The following is a 13,846-nucleotide window of genomic DNA, read 5'->3' as shown; positions in this document are numbered from 1 at the left end:
GTGCACAGCAGTAGTGATCAGGCTAGGCTAGCGTGCAGTTGGCACGCATGTTTCAAACATGCCAGAGTGCATCGCAAACCAAATTTCGCCATGCAGTCTGGCATGTTGCCATGCATGAGCAACACACCTGAGAACTTTCTTCGACATTTCACTTGTTTAGCTTCTTCCTCAATTTCTTAAAACATTGATGACTACTGTGGCACATATTTCAACACAGTGGCATAGCCAAAATTTTTTTTATAGGGAGAGCAGGTGGACGGGCTGCACCAACATGACTGCGGACGGAAAGGGGGCTGGGCAGATCCCATATAGATAGAAATTTTGTATGTGTGTGTGTGTGTGCACGGGGGGGGGGGGGGGGGGGAGTGAGGGCTTGTGCCCAGTTTGTTACCCACTGGCTTCGCCACTGCTTCCAGATAGTCCATGAAGACTTTGTCCCAAAATGTGGACATATCAGATAAATTGCACAAACCTGGATTCTGTATTTCTTTAGCCGAGGCGAACAAATGCCTTTTCTTATGGGATTGTACAAAAATACTGAAGCGGCCTGTATGAACTTGAGGCAGCCTTCTCTTTACTATATGAAAAAACAGACTACAAAGCCAGAGAAAGCACAGGGGAAATTGTGTTTCATTGAAATGTAGAAATAAAGGAAATGAAAGTGGATGAAAAGGTGGGAGCTGAACCACATTATACGTACTGTGCTATACCAGTTAAGCTGTCATGAGGGCCCTCCCTTGTTCACTTTCTTAGGTATTTGTGTACACATACAAAAAGAGCACTAGTAGTGCTAGCCAGGACCACTCGTAGCCAACAACAGCACATGTGGAACATCCCTTTTTAAGAACAGGAGTCACATAGTAAATCAGCTTTGCAGCAAGCAACTGGTCAAAGGTATTTTCTTTGGCTGCCTTGATGCCATAAGGGAGCATTTAAGGGCTTGTTGTCCAGTTGCCTAATCCTGAAGTCATACAATTTGACATCATCAGTTAGAGATGTTCCACATCCCCTGACATGGCCGAGAGAAGCAGTGCTGGCCAACCCTCCCAGGACTACCCCTTACACATACACAGATAGCCAAGTAAATGGGAGGACGACCACATCAGTAGCTTAATTGGCAATGCACGGCATGCTTAATGCACAGTATGGGGGTTCGGCTCCCACCTTCAGCAAGTTGTCTTTCTATCAACTTTCACTTCCTCTTTACTTATTATTTCTACATTATGATTTCCCCTACATATTGTCCAGCTTCACTGTCTGCTTCCTTCACAACATAGTAAATAACAGAAAATTGGGTCCATCAATTTCCTTTATTCTTTGTGCCTCGTTCTCTACTGCTGCTGATAGTTTACAAAATCTCCTTCACAATCTGTCCTTGTGTGGAGAAATTCAATCACCGGACAACACCCTGTTTGAGAAAAGTCCAAAGTGATCGACAACTTCTTCGGTTTGGTGCTGAAAAAGATTTGAGAAAAAATACTCAGTAGTCATCCAAAACATATTTTTACACAATGCCTTAAAAAGTTTTTATTAGACAAGAGGATCATGCTAAGGGATAAAACTTATCAGAATTTTGTTATACAGATCAAGAGATTACTTTAACTGTGAGGTTTTGACATGTAACTTCACTGTGGTTTACATCGTAGGTTCTAGTTTATTTTGACCACCGGAGATTCCTTAAAGTGCGCCCAAAGCTCAAATGCAAGTGTTTTTACGTTTCACCCCCATCAAACTGTGGCTGTTAGAGCCGGGAATCAAACCACTGAGCTTGTGCTCAGCAGGGCACTAGAGACACTGAGCTGCTGCAACGGATACCAAGGGATGACTGAAACAAGGCTTGCGAAATTCCACAAGGTGAAGAAAGACTCACGGGATGAAAAATTGGCATTTTCTTGATTGGCATGAGCCTAGAAACTTGCACATTTGCGTACACCCACCTACCAGTATAGTGTCTTTACATTTCACATCTACGTAGTGCAGGTTCTACAATGACAAATTCCTGATTCGAGCTCAAGAATAGCGCGAAAATAAAATCCAAGAGAAGGACAGGACACAAAGCTTGATTCCTACAATGAATCTACGTCGTATTTCCATACAAGTTGCGAAGAATGTTCGTGCAAGCATGGTGCCTCAGATAACAGCGTAAGAAACAACAATGCTAGTATACATATCAGTTTAGGAAACAAGCTGCACCGCATTCTGGCTTCAAGACAAACTTAATTTGAGAGCAAGATTGAGCCTGAGTAGAACACGTTCCTATATACTGGTTTTCATAGTTTAGATTAGCGTTTCTCAACATGTGCATTTTGAAGTGTTGCGAGCAGGCGCAGAATGTAGATGCTGTAGCCTTCTTTGGGCTTTCTAGCAGGTTCTCAAGCAAGTCGTGATTCACAATCGAGCAGAGAAATCCGTGATTAGGGAAACCGTACAGTAGACGAAGAGTAGAGGTAAACGCTGCATTGAGTGCCATAAAAATTTGCGACAGCTCACTTACTCGCACATTATGCAAAGCCCCACGAAAGATGGAAAAAAAAAAGGAAAAGTCTTCAAGATCAACGTACTCAAGTAAGCGACAGCAACAAACGTTTAGAAATATTTTAAACCTTTCTGTCATAAGAGAAGAAAGTGCCGCCAAGCTGAAGACACTCACGAGCTCCATTTACAACAAATTCAGCAAACAAGAGCAACAGCACTGAAAAACTGAACAGTAAGCTGCACAAAACCACGTTATGAACCATAACAGGCACTGCAAGGTATAAGGAAATGAGTTGCTTTAGGCGTGGGCCCAAGTGTCGCTCATGATCGCAAGCTCAGGCACATTTCGGTTGTCCCAGCACAACTAACTAGCATATTTTGCTACACAATACAGTAAGGAACCATAAATTTATGTTTTAACTAAGATCAAAAGTGGAAGCAGCGCACGCAAACTGTAGCAAAATTGTTAACTGGAACACGCCATACTTGTTTAAACGTCACAATCACGTGGTCAAAAATGTGACATCACTTCCGTGCATGGCAGTAGCGTTTTGGTATGGCATTTCACCTCTACTACTACGCGTGTCACCAGTCACCGCCTTTTTTTAAAAACCCATATGGGTCTCAAGAATTTTCCTTTTCGTGTACCCTCCTTGATCTTGCGGGTTTCTACAGAACTGATTTGCCAATAATTGGGGTTAGGAGCAGGCAAATGGTCAAAGACCCTGACTTTGACCGTGTCAGGAGTGACAAGCGTTAACGAAGAAAGAGGTGGAGGAAGAAGGAGTCGAGCGAGCGCGTGGAGCCGCCATCTTGGAGAAGGGGCACGCGCAGGGAAGGACGTGGTGACCGGGCGCAGCGTTCCAAGAGAAGACGGCCGGAGATCGCCTGTCTGGGTCCTGCCCCAGATCTTAGGCGACACATCGACGTCCCGCCCGAGTACCAGGCTCGGCGAGCAGATGTCCGACGTCCCTGGAACGACCGCTGGCCCGGACCTACCTGCTAGGACACGTCAGCGTTGCTGCCGCTGACCGTGGACGCGCGGAGGCTGGCTACAGCCAGTCACTGTCCCGTCCGGAGAACTACGCTGGGCCGGCGAGCACCGGGAGCGCCAGCCGGCACGAGCCGCGCTCTGCCGGAGCGCGACAGACCCGCAGCGACCGTGCCGTCGTCAGGTCGGCTGGGGCATCGGTGACGCCGGACACTAACAACGACTGACGACGACCAGACCACATCGACATACCACAGACCGGGGGACGCCGATACTCGCGTCGAACAGTAACGGTACTGTAAGCGCTCCTACTACAGCGAATAGACAATCGCCGCACAGACGTTTGTAAACGCGGTAGTGTGAGCGGAAAGCTTCGTAAGGGAGGACGCATGCCGTGTGCAATGTGTTGAATCTTACCGTGTGTTCCTGTTGCTAAAATAGCCTATTGAATGAATGTTACGTGTGTGCTGCATCTTGCGTTCGTGTGTTCCTTCCGCTCGCTCAAGCAAGCGTACCAGGCGTTAACGTATGCGTGACAACATTGGCGAGCCTGCCAGGATCCCTTTAACTTCGTCACGTGCCTCGGGTCGTCTTGAGCAGCGGAATGGACCTTGAACGTTTGATGACGGCTGGGAGTGCCGCGGGCATGTCGGCTGAGGCCATAATAGCACTGTATCACGAGGAACAGAAACGATTAAGAGAAGAACGCGCAGAGGCGCGAGAGGCTGCGAAGGAAGATGAGGAGAGAGCCAAGGCCGCTGAGGAGAGAGCCAAGGCCGCTGAGGAGAGAGCCAAGGCCGCTGAGGAGAGAGCGAAAGATGCGGACGAGCGTGCGTATAGGAATTTGATTTTGGAAAAAGAGCTTACAGGAAAGAAATTGCAGCTGCGCATGAGTAATAGTGGAGAAGAGGTAGGAAATAGCTCATACGTGCTACCTCAGAGAATGGCGACAGTGTGTCCCCAAAAGCTTATCGCCCCCTTTGACGAAAGGCGAGATGATCTAGATGCCTATATACAACGTTTCGAGCGAATAGCAACTGGACAAGGCTGGCAGAGGAGTGACTGGGCGACGGGGTTGAGTATGTGTCTCGTGGGGGAAGCGTTGGCCGTGTACAGTCGGATGGCAGCGACTGACGCACTAGATTATGACAAGGTGAAGAAGGCTCTCCTACAACGCTTCAGACTAACGGCCGAAGGTTTCAGGGATAAATTCCGAAACTCCAAGCCACAAGAAAATGAAACGGGTCAGCAATTCGCCGCACGAATCTCCAACTACTTTGATCGTTGGTTGGAGATGGCTAACATAGAGAAGACGTTTGAAGACTTGAGGGACAAGATGATTGCAGAACAGTTCCTAGGATCATGTCATCAGGGCGTGGCAATATTCCTGAAAGAACGCAACTTGAGGACGGTGGCGGAACTATCTGAACACGCCGACCGCTATTTAGAAGCCCAAGGCCAAAAGAATTTGGGAAAGGGGAAGGAAGATAAAAAGACGCCAGATGAGAGAGAACAGACTCGAAGTACAATCAAATGTTTTATGTGTGACAGGATAGGGCATCGGGCTGTGAATTGTCCCTTGGGTCGGACTCGCAGTTCGACGTTGAAGTGCGAGGGATGCGGACGGCATGGACATACAATACAAACCTGCCGAGGTAATTCAGAAAATAAGACTGCCTGTGTTGTTGCGACCAAAAGTCACATCGAAGGTGACAGGACACAAATGGAGCCGGAGTACAGCGACAAGGCAGGCGCTGTCATGACAGTTCCGAGGTCAGAAGACCCGGAAACCTCGATGCCAGTAGTAGTGGGAGTCCTGCAAGGACGAAAAGTGTCAGTACTCAGAGACACCGGGTCCAACATTGTTATGGTAAGGCGATCCATGGTGTCGGACAGAGATATCACCGGTACAGAAGCACCAGTTAGATTGGCGGATGGTACAGTAAGGCGAATGCCTATGGCTCGTGTGTTGCTTTTGACGCCTTATTATTGCGGTTGGATAGAAGCCCGGTGCGTCAAAGAACCGCTTTACGACGTCATTCTTGGGAATGTGCCAGGAGTTAGAAGAGTGGATGATCCAGATCCCCTCTGGAGTTTTCCCAGTATCCAGATTACAAGTAGGACGGAGCATGAATCCACCAAAGCCGGGGGCAGAGATAACGAAAGAAGCTCGGATCCATATACCGGAGAAGCTAGCATTTTGTCAGTAGAGAAAAGCACAAGGAACCAGGATAGGAAAGATGTCGGTATAAAGAAGACTTCAGGCACCGGCATCGATATAACCGCGACAGAAATGAAGAAAAGGCAAGAAGCGGATAGTACGTTGCGACATTATTTTGAAATGTTAGGGAAATGGATTCAGAATAAGAAGAGCCGGGTCGTACATAAGTTTGAGAAGGTTGGAGAATTACTGTTCCGGATAGCCAGAACCCACGATGGAAGAGAAACACGACAGCTAGTAGTGCCAGCGAGTTTACGACGAGCAGTTCTCGAGTTGGCGCACGACACTATAATGGCGGGCCATCAAGGAGTAAGAAAGACGACCAGGCGAGTATCAGAAGAATTCTTTTGGCCGTGCATGCAAAGTGACATTAAACGGTTTGTGCGATCTTGCGACATATGCCAGAGAACCACATCAAAAGGATTGGTATCACAGGTACCTCTAGGGACTACGCCTATTATTGAGCAACCATTTCAAAAGGACTCCGGAATGGTCATCACAGAGTTGGTTGCTGCAAGCACCTACCAAGCAGACATCCCAGGAACAGAAATTACGCCTCAGAAAGCGAAGATAACAAGCATGATGTCTAAACAGAGCGTATTTGAGAAAAGACGGACTCAAGAATTGAAGAGCAATGGACGCATCATCGCTGTGCCCGACCACTTTGACAAGCCCCGGGCATGCAGGGCTGGGTCCCGCCCCAACTCCTGGTTTCATCTAAATCATTCTACTCGAGGCAATGTCGCGATGAGACGCCAGCGTCGAGAGTCAGGACTAGTGCACAGCTTCCTGTCTGGCTGTATCGATGTCAGACTACAACCGGTAGGCAGGAGTACGCGGATTTAGTGAGTAAACGTGACACGAAGGACATCACTGACTTTTCGGAATATGTTCGTTTACGTGTTTACTGTGTGAATATGTTCGTATACTCGGGAACACCTTGCGGCGCATGCATATATTGTTTAGAGCTTCTGAGAAGTCTTCCTAAAAACACTCGTGGAAGAGAATGCATTGTGAATGGTGCTGTCGTTGACACTGACGTATCGTTAAGATTTGACAGAAATGTACGTGATGTGCGCGTGGGTGTAGTGGAGTGCGGTGAAGTGTAGTGATGTGTGAATGAAGAAACGACGAAGTGAAGTTACATGTGGTGTAGTACAGTGAAGCGCGGTGAAATGCAGTAATGGGTGAAGAAGTGGCGCAGTGAAGTTATATGTGGTGTGGTGAAGTGGAAGTGCAGTGTCTTAAACCCAAGTGGTGACGAGCAGTGAAGGAAGTTTTCGCGGAGCGAAAACTCGGAAAACAAGGGGGCCATTGTCAGGAGTGACAAGCGTTAACGAAGAAAGAGGTGGAGGAAGAAGGAGTCGAGCGAGCGCGTGGAGCCGCCATCTTGGAGAAGGGGCACGCGCAGGGAAGGACGTGGTGACCGGGCGCAGCGTTCCAAGAGAAGACGGCCGGAGATCGCCTGTCTGGGTCCTGCCCCAGATCTTAGGCGACACATCGACGTCCCGCCCGAGTACCAGGCTCGGCGAGCAGATGTCCGACGTCCCTGGAACGACCGCTGGCCCGGACCTACCTGCTAGGACACGTCAGCGTTGCTGCCGCTGACCGTGGACGCGCGGAGGCTGGCTACAGCCAGTCACTGTCCCGTCCGGAGAACTACGCTGGGCCGGCGAGCACCGGGAGCGCCAGCCGGCACGAGCCGCGCTCTGCCGGAGCGCGACAGACCCGCAGCGACCGTGCCGTCGTCAGGTCGGCTGGGGCATCGGTGACGCCGGACACTAACAACGACTGACGACGACCAGACCACATCGACATACCACAGACCGGGGGACGCCGATACTCGCGTCGAACAGTAACGGTACTGTAAGCGCTCCTACTACAGCGAATAGACAATCGCCGCACAGACGTTTGTAAACGCGGTAGTGTGAGCGGAAAGCTTCGTAAGGGAGGACGCATGCCGTGTGCAATGTGTTGAATCTTACCGTGTGTTCCTGTTGCTAAAATAGCCTATTGAATGAATGTTACGTGTGTGCTGCATCTTGCGTTCGTGTGTTCCTTCCGCTCGCTCAAGCAAGCGTACCAGGCGTTAACGTATGCGTGACAGACCGCCTCGATGCCTTGGGTTAGCAAACAAGAGTTTATTGGCTACTAGCCTGCTTCTAAGGTTACATGCAATTAAAATAATTTACATTTACTAACACATGCAGGATCGTCCTAACACCGTATGCTTCCATGAACTCATGCACTGCCCAAGATCATAACACACGAAAAGCACAGTTCACGTTAGCAGGCCTTGCAAAGCATGCCAAGATGCACACCTTGAAATTTATTTGAATTGTTTGAGTGCTCCCTAATATGGTCATTTCATGGGACATTAAAGGAAAATACAAAGCAGACTACTAAGTAGTAGTGGACTATAGTACTATTTGCAAGCGTGCTAAATTCTTACGCCTCAAGTTTCTGTTCCACCTCCTTAATGGGGGCTACAAATTACACAGTGGTGCATATGTATCTTTCTCTGAACAGCGAAACACTAGAACTAAACACCTTAAACATTTAATTGAATACAGGTTCCACACAGACACATTCAGGTATTTTTTCTTTCCTCAGACAATCAGTGATTAGAATTCATTGCCTAGTGATATAATTTGTTCACCTGACGATTTCCTTCCTATGCTGGAAAAGTAGGTCTGAGTACGCATCTTAACTTATAAGTATCGCCTACAGACACTGCAATATGTTTGTAATTGGTTTGGTGTACTTTTTTTGTTGTTTGCCTTATGCTTCTGCATTTTTGTTCATTAACCTTTAAGGGCTGACTCAGGAAGGTCACACCCTCTTATTGTATTGCTCAACTACATCTTCTCGTAAACTACAATATTAACAAGTGTATAAGTTTGCCATTCATATTTTGATGCAATGTATTTTCCCATGTCCTGCAACAGCCTCGAAATGGAGGCTAGCAGTATGTATGAAATAAATAAATAGATGCGGCCTATTAAAGTAGCATTCCATAAACCTCACAGTGCTTGTTTCGTGCCAACAAGACTTAGTTTACGAGGAAATTGCGTCTGAAGGGTCCGCATACCTAGAGAGGAATTCAAATCACCTGCTCCTGAGCAGGGAGTGGCGACGTTGCATACGCCACGACTGCCCTTTGCTTTCATCGGTGAGTAAAACAGCGCCCTACAGATGGTGCTACAGTTTTCTACGAAAAATGCGTACGTGCGGCCATGGAACAACCGACCCAAGACAGAACATTGGATTCACCACTGCAGCTGCTCTTGGTTAAGTGGCATGGACTGTTCAGACATACCACGACATCACATGAACATAAAATTCTCTGCGACTTGAAGTTTGTGCAAGTTTCGCGAGCCAGAAAAGCCAGCTCAGCACTACATAATAACTACTGAAACACAAAAGCGTGGGCGATGCTTTCAAGGGTAACCTCAATAGGTTCTTTTTTCTAAAAATCAAATAGAACTAGACAAGAAGCATTTTCTTTCATGTTATAATGCAATGCAGCGATATTTTTATTACTAGTAGATGAGTTCCAGTGACAGAATTTTAATGAGGAGTGCCTTCATCATCTGGCTAGTACTTGAATGTCTAAGGGAGTGTCTAATTGTGTCCTGCATTTACTTCAGTTTCTCAATTACAAAAGCTCTATTCGCAGTAATATTATTACAATATCATCGAGCAATGCTCAAAAGACGGGCCGCCACGAGAACGAAGATGACGTCGCAGCTCTTAGTGCGAGCGAGGGTCGGCCTGGCTGCCTGGCTCCAGTGTAAATAACCTGTAAATAGCCCCTTTCGTCTGTCTTTTCACACGTAACATTCTGGTGGAGGTGCGGGGTACTTCAGAAGCCGCCGCCTTCTCTCGTCTCGTCACTCTTCTAACCTCACCACCCATTCTCGCCCACTTCGACCCTGATGCCCCTACAGAATTGCGTACAGATGCCCGCGGTCATGGCGTAGGTACCGTCTTAGCCCAGCGTCAGCGTGGACAGGATCGCGTTATTACTTATGCGAGCCACCTCCTAGCACAATCGGAGCACAACTATTCCATTACGGAATGAGAATGCCTTGCTGTCGTCTGGGCAGTTGCGAATATCTGTCCTTACCTTTACGGTCGCCCTTTTTTCGTAGTCACTGACCATCATGCTCTCTGCTAGCTTTCATCACTAAAAGACCCTACAGGCCAGCTTGGTCGATGGGCTTTGAGGCTACAAGAATTTTCATATTCCATGGTGTACAAGTCTGGCCGCCTGCACCAAGACGCTGACTGCTTGTCGCGTTACCTGTTGACAACTTTGACTCCTCCAATATTTCCAGTGCTTCTTGTGTATTCTCTGTATCACAGCTGCTTCATTTCGCCGACGAGCAACATCATGACGGCTACATCAGAGCACTCATAGACCATTTTGAACATTCTCCAGCCGATGCTGCTCTACGCCTCTTCGTCCTCCGTAACCTTCATCTGGACGGCTCTGAGTTTCTACTTGTAATACCTAAACACCTCCGCTCCACTGTTCTAGAAGAGCTTCACGACGCACCAACGGCAGCACACCTTGCCGTATCTCGAACCTATGACCGTGTACGTCGCCGTATTTTTTGGACGGGCCTTGCCCGTTCCGTACGATGTTGTGTCCCCACTTGTGAACTTTGCCAACGACGTAAGAAGCCTTCCCAGCTCCCCACCGGTTACCTGCAGCCGCTCGACATCCCTACCAAGACCTTCCATCGTGTCGGCTTAGACCTTCTCAGCCCATTTCCGGAATCCGAAATCTACATCAGGCAACAAGTGGGCTGCAGTCGCAGCGTACTGCAAAACAGTGCAGTTTGCGGCTTTGAAGCTGGTCGGGGCACAGCATGGCATTGGCGTGTTCAATAAGAGCATCAACCTTTTAAAAGGCGGGAGCTGACGCATACGCTTTCCATTCCACGTTGTGGTACTTGTTAAGTCGTCAGTCCTCACATCACTGGCAACTGCGCTTTCCATGCTCATATGTTGACATTTCTCATGGAATTGTCATTCTTCTGCCTGTCCGTGTAGAGGTTAAGATGTCCTCTTTGCCACATTAGGGCGAGAAAATTGTTTAATAAATCAAGATTAACATAAAATACATGTTTTCTTTAGATTGTTGCTCTGGGTGATCTAGTGCCTCACTTGAAACAATTTTTGTGTTTCCATCGCTATGAATGTTCGCACTCATGCAAAAAAAAAAGACCCATTCTGTCACGCCAAAAATGTGTGCAACAGTGTACAACATTTATCGACGTGAAAGCAAATAATTTTGCTAGTGGCTCTCATACCACGAGACAAGGGTGTATGAAAAATCATGCCAACCATTTTGCATTGTGCTGTGGGTTGGTCTATGAGATATCTCTCGGCTGTGGCAAGTTCTATGTAGACCAAACGGCCCAATGCCTAAATGACTATTTGAGGGAGCATTCAAACAATTTAAATAAACTGGATGGTGCAGCGCACATTGCAAGGCCTGCTCATGTGAGCCGTGCTTTCCAACATTGTGATCCTGGGCAGAAGTAGCAACAAAACAGCACATGAACTCGCGAAGGAATATTTTATCAGAGAGATGGTGCACATGTCAGTAGCACTTCAATTGCCTTAATTCCCCAGAAGTGCACTTGTTTAATGCCGATTTGTAGCATTACTAGACAAACTAGCACTGTCACAACATTCGCCTCTTGCATGTGCACAAAATTTGTACCCTATCTTCCATCCTTTGAATCATTAAGTCAGTTGGTAGTTTGCACTTTCATGCGTCCTTCTTCTATAAATATCTTTTTGCGCACAAAAAAAAAAAAATGCGTCGCAGATTTCACCAACTTGCCCAAGACGAAGTCCTAGTCAGTTTCAAAAATTTCCTTCGGAGATTTTCTTGTTGTGATGAGAATTTCTGTCAATGCATGGCACTCTGTTCGAACAAAGGGACAGGTGGTTGACAACTTCACTGAAGATGGGAGAAAAGAAAGGTTATAGAGGCAAAGATTGTCACATTATCACCCAGATATGTTCCCTAACGCAATGCCTAAAGAGTTTTTTTTTTTTGTTGGACAAAAGGATCAGGGTAAAGCTCAAGACCTATGAGCATTCTATTGCACAGACAAAAGGATTAACCAAACAAGCCCTGTGAAGTGCAGCAAGGTCAAGGAAGATTCATACAATGGAAACGGCATTTGCTTGAGAGCGGCATGCATGGACCTGCAAGCCCACACTGGTCATATTAGCATGCATTTCACATGTATAACAAAATGCAGGTTCCTGCAATGAAGCTACATCATGTCTACAAACAAGTTGCGAGGAACATTTGCGCAAACCTGGTACCTCGCACAGCGCCATCATAAGAAGCAATACTAAATAGCAGCTTAGCAAACTAGCTGGAAGAAATTTAAGAAAATTTCTCGGTCTTCAAGACAGCCAAACTTTACAACAAAATTGAACCAAAGTAGAGCTATGAGTGGCTGGGCCACCTTTTGCAATATTTGTCTTCATAGTTTACATTCAGGTTGCTCAACATGTGCCTTTTGAACTGTAACGAGCAGGTGCACAAGCAAGTCGCGATTCGCTAGCCACCAAAATCCGAGGTAAACAGGGAAACAGCATGAAGATGCAAGACAAGAAACAGTAGAGGTAAATGCGACATTGCCGTAAAAAAATTGCAACAGCACTTACTCGGGCAATATATGCAACAGCAATCCTACGAAGGATGAAGAAGAAACTTTAATAGAGAATGGTCCGGCAGTTTTTGTCAGGTGGCGGCTCGAAGTCCTTGAACTCGAGCGGCACCTTCGGCTTGCCGGATGGCCCAGAGCTGCGGTCTGCCAACTCTGAACTTTTGAGAGTCGTCTCCCAGCGGCGGTGGCGCGTAGATGCAGGGGCTTTAAGCGGCGGCAACGCCGATGGAGAAGGTCCCCGGCGGCCCTCGAAGCCGGGGCGGCGCCGGGAAGAAGCGAGCTCGAGGCTTCCCGCACTCTGGCTGCAGCGACAAGAGTTTAGAACGCGTTCAAACGTTTTTACCATAAGAGAAAAAAGTTCTGCCATACTGAAAGCCAACATGTGCCCCATTCACAACAGCAAATTCAACAAACAAGAGCACTGAAAAACGTAACAGGAGCTACATAAGACCACACTACCAACCATAAACGCGCTGCAAGGCATAAGGAAACGAGCTGCTCCAGCGTTGCGTCCAAGTGTCGCTCGTGATCGCAAGTTCGAACACCATCCGATTCTTCCAGCGCAACTAGAACAACATTCTAGCACACAATACAGTAAGAAACCGTAAAATTGTGTCTTAGCGAAGCTGAAAAGCTGAAGCAGCTCCAGCAGCGCGCGCAAAACTATAAACCGGAACACGTCATACTTGTTTAAACAACGTCATCATAACTCTGACGTCACTTCCGTGCGTGGCAGCAGCGTTTTAGTATGGCATTTCGCTACTACCACGTGCGTGTCAGCAGCTTACGCCTAAATAAATATGCGGTGGAAATTAGCAAAAGGCGATTGGAGGATTGGTGGCACAAAAGCAGAGAGGTGACATAAGGTTAAAAGGGTAGGAAGACGTATTTAAAGAAAATCGAGAAATTCAATAACACACAACACAGATAAAAATAAAAGGCAAAATAAAACTCTGAGCATGGTGGCAACTGCCATCGCCCCGTTTCAAAGGGGACACTCCTACCTTCCACCCACCCATCGTCATGCCAGCTGTGGAAAAGCGGCCCCCCAACTCGGCTCGTCGCAGTCATGTCGCAGTCGTCCCAGCGAATCCTCCACGGTATGTCGGATGATGTGTATACAGTGAATCTCCAACGATGTGCTCCAGCTAAGAAGCGGCGGCGTGCGGAAGAACCGGATGAAGAGCGGGAACAACGTTTAGCTAAACGGCGTGCATATTATGCAGCCAGGAGAATGCGTTCAACATCTCTTGATCTGGGTGCATCTACAAGTATCATGCATGCTGACGCGACTGTGGCGACACCTGATCGTTCGACAGCAAGCCTTATGGATGCTTTAAATGGCGACGAGACTGCATCTACACGTTCGATGAGCAGTATGAAACTCTACAACTTGAACAGAAGATTGTTTTCGCAATCCACTAGGCTTAGCTAAGCTAATTTAATTAGCATCTG

The 13,846-nt window shown here is 47.4% G+C and overlaps 1 long non-coding RNA gene across 1 annotated transcript; it reads right to left on the bottom strand.

Annotated features, from left to right (window-relative positions):
* Window positions 1-1,296: 1,296 nt before the first annotated feature.
* LOC142578230 (uncharacterized) lies at window positions 1,297-13,178 on the bottom strand. Its single transcript, XR_012827206.1, has 3 exons — window positions 12,855-13,178; window positions 11,544-12,693; window positions 1,297-1,455 (listed from the first exon to the last, which is right to left on the bottom strand). It is a non-coding gene; the product is annotated as an uncharacterized LOC142578230 (long non-coding RNA).
* Window positions 13,179-13,846: the final 668 nt, after the last annotated feature.

Source organism: Dermacentor variabilis, chromosome 1 (genome assembly GCF_050947875.1).
Source record: "Dermacentor variabilis isolate Ectoservices chromosome 1, ASM5094787v1, whole genome shotgun sequence".
NCBI classification, from domain to species: Eukaryota; Metazoa; Arthropoda; class Arachnida; order Ixodida; family Ixodidae; genus Dermacentor; species Dermacentor variabilis.
Note: the sequence above shows the minus strand (reverse complement) of the source record. Positions and strands in the feature narration are given on the sequence as shown.